Below are 10,749 nucleotides of genomic sequence, written 5' to 3' on the forward strand. Positions count from 1 at the left end.
GGGTTTAGATGCCTCTCCTCTGGATTCCTATGCGACTCAGTACTCATTTTACATTGTGTGAAATTATTTGCTTACAGTCCTCTAGACTGCAAATTCTCTGAGGGCAAGGAAACTGTCTTAATCATTCCTGTATTTCCAACGCCTAGCACAAAAGCTAACAGACACAGATCAGGCACTCAGGAAATGTTTATTAGAAAATTGGACTCAGAAAAGGCCATTTAATAACTGTGGTCAAAGAAGGGGAAAGACAACTGGTCTAGAATCCATCCCCCGAAGATCATAAAATACCAGGAGCTCATTTTCTCTTCTTTGGGGGTCTGACTTATTAACTGATGAACAAACTGTGTTTGTGAATTCTTTTATTTATTTGGGACTTGAAAGAAGTGTAGAAATTGAGTGGGAATGTTAGCACAAGTTCGTGTGCCCGAAGCACAGTGAGGCCAAACAAACTGAAACATCGGAGTTTGGAGTAGAGAAAGGTTTATTGCAAGGCCATGCAAGGAGACGGGTGATTCATGCCCTAAAAAGCCCCCAAGCTCCCCGAAGGGTTTCAGCAAAGCATTTTTAAAAGCCAGGTGAGGGAGGGGGGGGTCATGGGGTATGTGATCAGCTGATGCACAATTCTCTCATTGGCTGTTGGCGAGGTAACAAGACGGTGTCACAAGGGTTAACATTATCAGTCCTTAGGCCTGGACCCATGTGCTCATGGTCATCAAATAGTTAACATCTTCCATTTGGTGGGGGGTTTTCACATCTGTAAAACAACTCAGGAGATGTGCATTAAATGCTGTTATCTAGGTACTTCAGAGAGGAGCTAAAGCAAAGGATATAGAGGAAAGACCTGTCCCAGGAAGGCCCTGTAGGGTCCTGCTCGGTTACAGGCACGAGAGAGAGGAAACTATATAAACTCAGTCACAGGGTAGGAATGAGCATAGTATGGGAGAACATGAAACGAATCTGTTTGTTGGGGTTAGAAATAAGGTTGGAGAGAGAAAGCGTGACCATTCATGTGCCTTTAAATCCAGGCCTAAAGCATGGTCTGGTAAGCTATAGTAAAGTGATTGTAAACTTGGGAATCACACATAGCACACTCTATTTTTGTTGTGCAAAAACACCTCAAAATTATGACAAATGACCTTCAAGCATCAAGTTGTTCAATGCTGGACTTTAAACTATGAGCCATCTCCTCCAGGACACACACGCCTCAGCCATGAATCTTCTCAGCCTAAAAAAAAAATCATTGACAGAATTTTAAATATTTATTTAGTAGTAAGTCATTAGCAACTAAAAATCAGCTCCTAACTATGACTTTGTCCAGGAAAAGAAACATTTAAATAAAAACTGATCCAATAGTTATATCCCACATTCTTTCCCCTTCTTACTGAGATTAAATTTATGTCACTATCCATGGAAGTCCCTTCTATCTTATTTTTAGTCACTAAGTATAAAAGGGTATCATTATCTAAGGCTTTCTTCTAGCTATTTGGATGTGAAAATTTTGCACAAATCAGAAGGCAGTTGAACAATCTCACAAACCCAGTGCATTACTGAGTAACCACACTGTTTTCTAGACTTCATCTGGAAGAGCCCTATTAAACTTCACGAGCCGAAAGTATAAGAGAAGGAACCCTACTAGTCTACCTACAGGAAAAAGAAATATATTTCTGGAAAAATCCTCTCACAGTAAATGTGTGTTTATGAATTATCCCTTGAAAGTTTATAGTTTCAGACAACCACTTTATTCAAAACAATCTGACTATACCCATAGTCAAAATATTAATAATTTCTGAAAAAGTTTCATTCAACACTAGGAAGTAAAACATACTTAGGAAAGACAATCACATAGATTTCCTTGCTGCCAGCCAAAGAGGTAATGATTCTCTAGCTATGTCAACTAGTGAAAGGACAGAGAAAATGCTTACTAATTTCTTACAGAATACTAAAGGATAACATGCCAGAGACCCCTGAAAGGAAACAAAGGCACCTGATGCATAATTTCATACTGGTGCTTTCTAAACAGGAAAAGCAAATCTGTTAAATTTCATGATTTTTTTTAACATTCGCCATAGCATATCATACAGCTTTTCTTAAGTATTATGTGTACAAATCATAGGTGTACAACTTGATGAGTTTTCACAAATATAACACTCCCATGCACCAAGTTCAAGAAACAACAGTGCCAGAAGCCCAGGAGACCCCTCCTTACCTTCTTCCCGTTTAACTGCTAACTTGAATTTTAACGCGGTAAATTAATTTTGCCAGTTTTTGAACTTTTCATAAGTGAATATTATGGCATATACACCCTATGCTTGACTTCGTTTGGCTCAACATTATGTTTTGGAGACCCAGCTGTACCGTAACATAGATCTGTAGTTCATCTATTGTCATTCTGTATAGTATTCCAATGTGTGAATATACCACAATTTATTTATCTGTTTTACTGACAGCATTTGGTGTGTTTCTGGATTGGGGCTGTTTTGAAGAGTGCAGCTCTGAACTTTCCTGCAACATTGTCTTCTGTATGTGTTTCTATTAGGTATAGAGCTAGAGTGAATTTTCTGGATCACAAGGTATATACCCTGTTCAGCTTCAGTAGATGTTGCCAAACAGTTTTCCTAAATGATTTTCCAATTTACATTCCTCCCAGCACTACCCATAGATTTTCTTTTTTCAACATCTTTATTGGAGTATCATTGCTTTACAATGGTGTGTTAGTTTCTGCTGTATAACAAAGTGAATCAGCCATACGTATACACATATCCCCATATCCCCTCCCTCTTGCATCTCCCTCCCACCCTCCCTATCCCACCCCTCTAGGTGGTCACAAAGCACCGAGCTGATCTCCTTGTGCTATGGGGCTGCTTCCCACTAGCTATCGGTTTCACATTTTACCCATAGATTTTTTTTTTTTTTTTTGGCCGTATGCGGGCCTCTCACTGTTGTGGTCTCTCCCGTTGCGGAGCACAGGCTCTGGACGCGCAGGCCCAGCGGCCATGGCTCACGGGCCCAGCCGCTCTGCGGCATGTGGGATCCTCCCGGACTGGGGCACGAACCCGTGTCCCCTGCATCGGCAGGAGGACTCTCAACCACTGCGCCACCAGGGAAGCCCTTACCCATAGATTTTTAAAGGTCACATGGAATAGAATGGGCTGTGGAAGGAGCAGAAGGAAGACGGAAGGAAGAGGGTGCTTGGTGGGAAAAGAGAAGAAATAATTATTTACCGAGTGGGGTACTGTGTTAAGTGATCTATATTTATGATCTCATTTAATTCTCATAGAACCCCTTTGAGGTAGAAACGAGTATAACCCCCATTTTACAAATGAAGAAATAGAGGCTTAAAGAAGTTACACAACTAGTAAATGACAAGTCTGATATTTGAACCCAGACTTTGTGACTCTAAGTACTGTGCTCTCAGACCACTTTACTATGAGAACATGAGGACAAGATGTTAGAAAATGCTTTATCTGTGGCATTCCTGCTGCATAGGGCTTGGTATTCCATCAGCATTAATGGCGATATGGAATGATTAGGCACCATTTGACCCTCCATATCCAGTAGAACAGTACACATAGGTGAAACTCTGCTTAATTTCATCTTCAGTGAGATTGAATGAGCTTATCTGTATTCCCTCCTTGAAGGAGAAGTCACAACTTAGACAACATCTGTGCTTCCTTCCCAGCGGAGTCTCACATTGTCAGTTTTCAAGGGTCATCACTGAGAGATTCAGATTCAACTGACTCAGAGTGAGTATGATCAGTGAGAACTTCAAAACAAAGAGAGACACACATTGTTCTCTAAGGTGTAACAAACACATAGGATTTAGAGCCTTCGGAACACTTAGGTGCTTCACTAACCATCCCATACAATGCAGATTTTTCTTCAAAATATCATTTACCAAAGCACTTTTTAATATAAGAGATATCTGAATCACACTAGGCAATGGAGCTAATGTGGATTTTTTAAAAAATAAATCGAGAATGTTCTCTCCCAGGACAGAGAGGGTCTTCCTTCAGTACACCAATATTTATTTTTTCTATCACCCTGAAACTTTGATTATGTACCCACTAGAGGTGTTCTTTAAATTGTTAGTAACAATGAATAAACATTTTAATTTGACTTAGTTATCTGATACTATTGTAATGATGCATTAAAGGAGAGAAATATTTAGTTTTCACCCTTGATACACTGGTACTTCTCCTTTTAAAATCATTGCTGTAAACCATGCATACTGCTAGTTTGCATTTACAATAATAAACTGTATCTGAACTACGTGCTATAGCACTTAAATATCAAGTCCTTTAGAAATCCAGGTGCCTAATCTTTTGCTTTCCCACCTAAGGAAATCATTCATTTCATATGAACCACAGAATAACTAATCTTGTTAACTTCTTAAATAAAAGCAAGCATTAAAAAAAAATCGTTTCAGGATGAAACTTAACCTGCTAGGGTCCTTTAAGAAGATAAAATCAACTAAAGAACAGTTATGATAACACTACGTTGATGTGCAGGAATTCTCAATCTTTTATTCTAATTAATAAAGGTCAAATTGGGAGTTGACATTACAACATATTCTAAAGAACTGGAAAAAGAAGGGCTATGAACAAAACCGATCATGTGTATACAGTATAGGATTTATTTCTTCTTGCTTGGCTGAAGTTCTTTAATTTAAAAGTGATGTACAGTAGAATGTCTAATATGTGAATAATATAATGCAATTCTTTCTTCCTTCAGCAGGCACAGCGATGTTCTAGCTTCTTTTGCTAAAACTGACATCTGAGGCCTCCTTCATCTTGCACTTTCTTTTATTGCTGAATTTCATGGCAACTGATTTGTTTGTGTTTTATTACTGTCAAACAGTACTGTTACTAACAACAATAATGTTTTCGCCTCTAACTACAGTAACAATAACCAGAACAATAGTAATAATATCAGCTACTCTTTGAATAGCTGTCATACGCCACACACTTTATGATATTTCCAATCCTCACAACAACTCTACCAAACAGGTACTATTCTTATATTTATTTTTAGATTAATAAACAGGCACAGAGAGGTGAAATAACTTGTCCAAGGTCATAGGGCTGGAAAATGCAGGGGCTGATATTCAAACCCAGTTCTGTTAACAAAACCTAAGTAACAAAACCAGTAATCATACTCCTGGTTTTGTTAGTAGTGGGAGGCTTCTCCTTCCCACCTCAACCTTTCTAGATTATTCTATAACTTCTTTTCCTCCTCTCAGCATTCCTCCCTTTTGTTGTTTATTTTTATTTCTCCTTCCTTTACACTATATCATGCCTAACCCAGTCCTTCTTACAAATTGTTTTCCCTTTCTTGGCAGTCTCCCCTCCTTCTATCCCTCCCCTCTCAGTCAGTCTCTCTTTAAAACACAACAAAGGGTAATGAGTATTCATCACCAGCCTGAACAGATAATACCTTAAACCTGCCAGATATCTCACTTCTCCAAGCTCGGGATCTCTTTTGGGAGAGGAGGGGTGATTCAGTGTATAAGCCAATTGGATCAGTTCCATGAACTTCCTACAACCAGAGATCAGTTTATGAAACCAGTACCAAGACCTCTGCCAATACACATGGGAAGGAGGGCTTGTAAATAAAATGGAGTTCAGCTCCATAATCGGTACTCTTATAGCTATTACCAACTGTGGGGTACAACAACCAGTCACTGGTGGTCAGGATTTCAGGCTGCCCATGACCCTGTGTTATTGGGATGCTGTTGTTTTCAGGCTTAGGAGTGCTGATACGTCTGTCTTGAAATTACATGACACCAGTTAATGACTCAATGTGGGTAAGAGACTAACTCATTTGTTTAGACCTTTTGTGTCTAGAAATGAAAGAGCTATAGGATTAAGACTTACTGGGAAATATTATTGAAAATGCAGGAAAAATTAAAACACTACCTCTTATGTAATACCTTTTCACTGAATCGTTTTACCAATTTGAGTTGCTTATTCCAATGAGGTATGCTAAGTGAAACAGGTGCAATGTGTATTAGTCCTATTTTTCTAAATTGTTAAGAGAAAATCACTCACATTGCTGTCTCATAACTTCTTGATGCAAAAGAAAAAAATCTATGGAGCTAGAAAAAATGGCAACATTCTATGGTATAAGTATTAAATCTTATTACCTATTCTGACTAGGATGTCCTTTAGGAAATAGAAAAAATACTTATATTGATACCCAGTATATTGAACAGTGGTGGGTACACATGTAACTTTTTTTCTGATTATTGCCCTTAACCACAGTGTGTTGAATCTGTGTGTCCTGACCCTTAAAAACACCTCAAGAATAAAACTGTCACTATTTGCAGATGACATGACATTTTCTCTAATCATCAGGGAAAGGCAAATTAAAACCACAATGAGATATCACCTCACACCTGTTAGAATGTCTATTATCAAAAAGACAAGAAATAACAAGTGTTGGCAAAGATGTGGAGAAAAGGGAGCCCTTGTACACTGTTGATGCAACTACCATGGAGAGCAGTATGGAGGCTCCTCAAGAAATTAAAAATAGAACTACATATGATCCAGCAATTCTGGGTATTGATCTGAAGAAAATAAAAACATTAACTCGAGAAGATATATGCACCCCTATATTCATTGCAGCACTATTTACAGTAGCCAAGATATGAAAACAACCTAAGTGTCCATCGATGGATGAATGAATAAAGAATATTCTATGTGTATATATATATGGAATATTAGTCAGCCGTATAAAAGAATGAAATCTTGCTATTTGCAATAATATAGATGGACCTTAAAGGCATTATGCTAAGTGAAATAAGTCAAGCAGAGAAAGACAAATACCACATAATATCACTTATATGGGGAATCTAAAACAAAAACAAACAAACAAAATAAGCTCATGGATACAGAGAACAAATTGGTGGTTGCCAGAGGCAGGGGTTGAGGATGGTGGGAAAATGGGTGGTCAAAAGTTATAAATGTCCAGCTATAAAATGAGTAAGTTATGGGGATGTAATTTACATCATGGTGACTATAGTTAATAATACTGTATTGCACATTTGAAAGTTGTTAAGAGAGTAGATCTTAAAAGTATTCACCACAAGAAAAAGTTGGTAACTATGCCAGGTGACAGATGTTAGGTAGACTTATTGTGGTGATCATTTTGCAATATATACAAATATTGGATCATTATGTTGCACACCTGAAACTAACATAATGTTATATGTCAATTATATCTCAAAAAATAAATTTTAAAAAGAGGAAAACTATAACACTTCACACATATAACTTTTTACATATAACTTCTCGTATGATCCTCCCAATAACACTATGAAATAAGTAGCAAATGTATCATTGACCCCATTTTACCAAAGAATCGAAAACACAAAGGAGCATAAGATTCTCCCAAGATACTGTGTTTTCAAAGGACACCTATGTGAGTGGCAGAGCCAGGAATGAACTCTGGTTCCCTGCTTCCCAGACCTGTGCTCTTTGCTGGAGCCGCACTCTAACCCTCACTTTAGGGGCTCTGCCTTATCCTTGCAACTAAACTGACCTTTGGGACCTAAGTAATGAAATCTTCTTGGACAGGGTTGGTCCAAGACAGAGAAGCCTTATTCAGTGTGTCATCCTACTATATTAAAGCAACATTCTGGTAAAGAAAGGACCACTTGGCACATATACTACACTAGGTGCTTTGGGGAAACTGTGGGTAAGGAGCTTGCAGTCTTTCTCAGGAGGGTGTTCGAGAGTTGAACAAGAAAATGACTAATCAAGTGCTAAATTGTGAGTACAGACTTAAGTTCTTGGATGATTGGACTAGCTGGAGAGAGTGTCACAGGAGACTTAGGATAAGCCTTGACTGAAGGCTTAGGGTTTATGGGACAAGATAACTAATCAGCCAGGAATGAGCATAAAGCAGCATAATACAGGTCTGACTAAAGCAAACAATTTTGTGTGACTTAATGCAGTGAGATCACCAGACTGCAAGGTTCATGAAAAGGGGACCTCATCTTGTTCACCGCTGTATCCCTGGTGCCTTGAAGAAGGCTTGGAGCACAGCAGGCTCAGTAAATATGTTTTGCTTGCTGAGCCTGAGAATAGAGATGCCTGAATCTGGATTCCACCTTGCAGGTAAGAGGGAGCCTTTGGAGTTATCAATAATAGAATCACTTGAGCATTTCACAAAGTGCCTCTAGAAATATTTCAATTTTATTTTGTATCCAGGCTTCATCCTACATCCTCATTCTATCTAAGGATATCTCAAAGTAGATAAGGGCCAAACAGCAGTCCCGGTCCATGAAATGAGGCTAAGGAATGAATAGTATTCATTTTTATTTCTTTGGCTGTCGTCAGAATCAAATTTATTATATAATATTTGTATAATTTCTTGTGGCTTGAAAATCTAGATTTAAATTTATTTGCACAGCTGATAAGACTATAAATTGGTATAAATTTTTGGAGGACAGTTTGGCAACATGTATCAAAAATTTGAAAAATGTTCACACCCTTTGACCTGGTACTTCTTAATGCTAGGAATGTAGTCTAAGGAAACAAAGATATGAACAAAAATTTAGCATAATCGAGAAAAACTAGTAACGCACCAAATAACGAAATATTTTGTGAATGTTTCAGTTAATTTTATATAATTCAACCAAGAAAATGTCTCTTGTAGAATAATTACATACAAAAATGTAAACATGTACTCAAATAGACTGGAAAAAGTCCAGAAGAAATTATGCTAAAATATTAGGGAGGGGGTTCTCCAGGTGATGAGATGATAATTTATATTGCCAATTATCACACACACACACATATATATATATATATATATATATATATATATATATATATATATATATTTTTTTTTTTTTTTTTTTTTTTTTTTTTTTTTTTCTCGGTACGCGGGCCTCTCACTGCTGTGGCCTCTCCCGCCGCGGAGCACAGGCTCCGGACGCGCAGGCCCAGCGGCCATGGCCCACGGGCCCAGCCGCCCCGCGGCACGTGGGATCCCCCCGGACCGGGGCACGAACCCGCGCCCCCCGCACCGGCAGGCGGATCCCCAACCACTGCGCCACCAGGGAAGCCCCCTCACATATATTTTTTATAATCAGAGAAAAACGGTAATTTCTGAATTTATTTTTTTAATCTATCTTGTCCTTTCTGCAGAGGCAAAAGAAAAATAAATGAAAGGGGACAGAGCAATGGAAGTGACAATAAATTCAATGTAATTGAGGAACATATCAGTAGGTATTATGAACTATGCCTAGGTACCCTAAGCCCATTGTTGGAGTAATCCTGCAAATTACTCCCTTATCTTAACGTTCTTGCCCCAGTATAACTGTTCATGCAAATAACAACAGAAAAAAGGTTAAAAAAAGAGTTCAGAGGCGGCTCTCGTGGAGGCAGCTAGCGCGAGGCTGTGGAGCGCTGAGCCGCGCGTCGTGCCCTGCGCTGCCCAGACTAGCGAACAATACAGTCAAGATGGCTAAAGGTCGGGCTTCCCTGGTGGCGCAGTGGTTGAGAATCCGCCTGCCGATGCAGGAGACACGGGTTCGTGCCCTGGTCCGGGAAGATCCCACATGCCGCGGAGCAACTAAGCCCGTGAGCCATGGCCGCTAGGCCTGCGCGTCCGGAGCCTGTGCTCCGCAACGGGAGAGGCCACAACAGTGCGAGGCCCGCATACCACAAAAAAAAAAAAAAAAAAAAAAAAAAAAAAAAAAAAGATGGCTAAAGGTGTTCCCAAGAAACCAAAGGGCAAGGTGTCTGCTTATGCCTTCTTTGTGCAGACGTGCAGAGAGGGACATAAGAAGAAAAACCCTGAGGTCCCTGTCAATTTTGCAGAATTTTCCAAGAAATGCTCCGAGAGGTGGAAGACAATGTCTGGGAAAGAGAAGTCTAAATTCGATGAAATGGCAAAGGCAGATAAAGTGCGCTATGATAGGGAAATGAAGGATTACGGACCAGCTAAGGGAGGCAAGAAGAAGGACCCGAATGCCCCCAAGAGGCCACCGTCTGGATTTTTCCTGTTCTGTTCTGAATTCCGCCCCAAGATCAAATCTACAAACCCTGGCATCTCTATGGGCGATGCGGCAAAGAAGCTGGGCGAGATGTGGAATAACTTAAGTGACAGCGAGAAGCAGCCATACATCAACAAGGCAGCGAAGCTGAAGGAGAAATAGGAGAAGGATGTCGCAGACTATAAGTCTAAAGGGCAGTTTGATGGCGCCAAGGGTCCTGCTAAAGTTGCCCGGAAAAAGGTGGAAGAAGAAGATGAAGAGGACGAGGATGAAGAAGAGGAGGAGGAGGAGGAGGAGGAAGAATTTTTTAAAACTGTTGATCTGTCTCCTTGTGAATACCTTAGAGTAGGGAGCGCCGTGATTGACACACCTCTCGCCCTAGACGTGTCTGTTGCCCTCATTAGGTTTAATTACCCAGTTGGATCATGATCATACCGTAGCTCTCAAAGTGCTCTAGCAATTGTCAGTGGTTTACATGAAGTGGCCATGGGTGTCTGGAGCACCCGGAAACTGTATCAAAGTTGTACATATTTCCAAACATTTTTAAAATGAAAAGGTTCTCGTGTTCTCCTCACTCTGTGCACTTTGCTGTTGGCGTGACAAGGCATTTAAAGATGTTTCTGGCATTTTCTTTCTTTCTTTTTTTTTTAATTTGTGAGCTGGTGTGTTAATGCTATGGTCATTGGCTAGGAATCCCGAGTTCTCAACTGTACATATCTATAGTTTGTAAAAAGAACAAAGCAACC

The 10,749-nt window shown here is 39.6% G+C and overlaps 1 pseudogene; it reads left to right on the forward strand.

The window, feature by feature from the left end:
* Positions 1-9,709: 9,709 nt before the first annotated feature.
* Positions 9,710-10,432, forward strand: LOC131748041 (high mobility group protein B3 pseudogene; annotated as a pseudogene).
* The last annotated feature ends 317 nt before the right edge of the window (positions 10,433-10,749 follow it).

Source organism: Kogia breviceps, chromosome X (genome assembly GCF_026419965.1).
Source record: "Kogia breviceps isolate mKogBre1 chromosome X, mKogBre1 haplotype 1, whole genome shotgun sequence".
Taxonomy (NCBI): Eukaryota; Metazoa; Chordata; class Mammalia; order Artiodactyla; family Physeteridae; genus Kogia; species Kogia breviceps.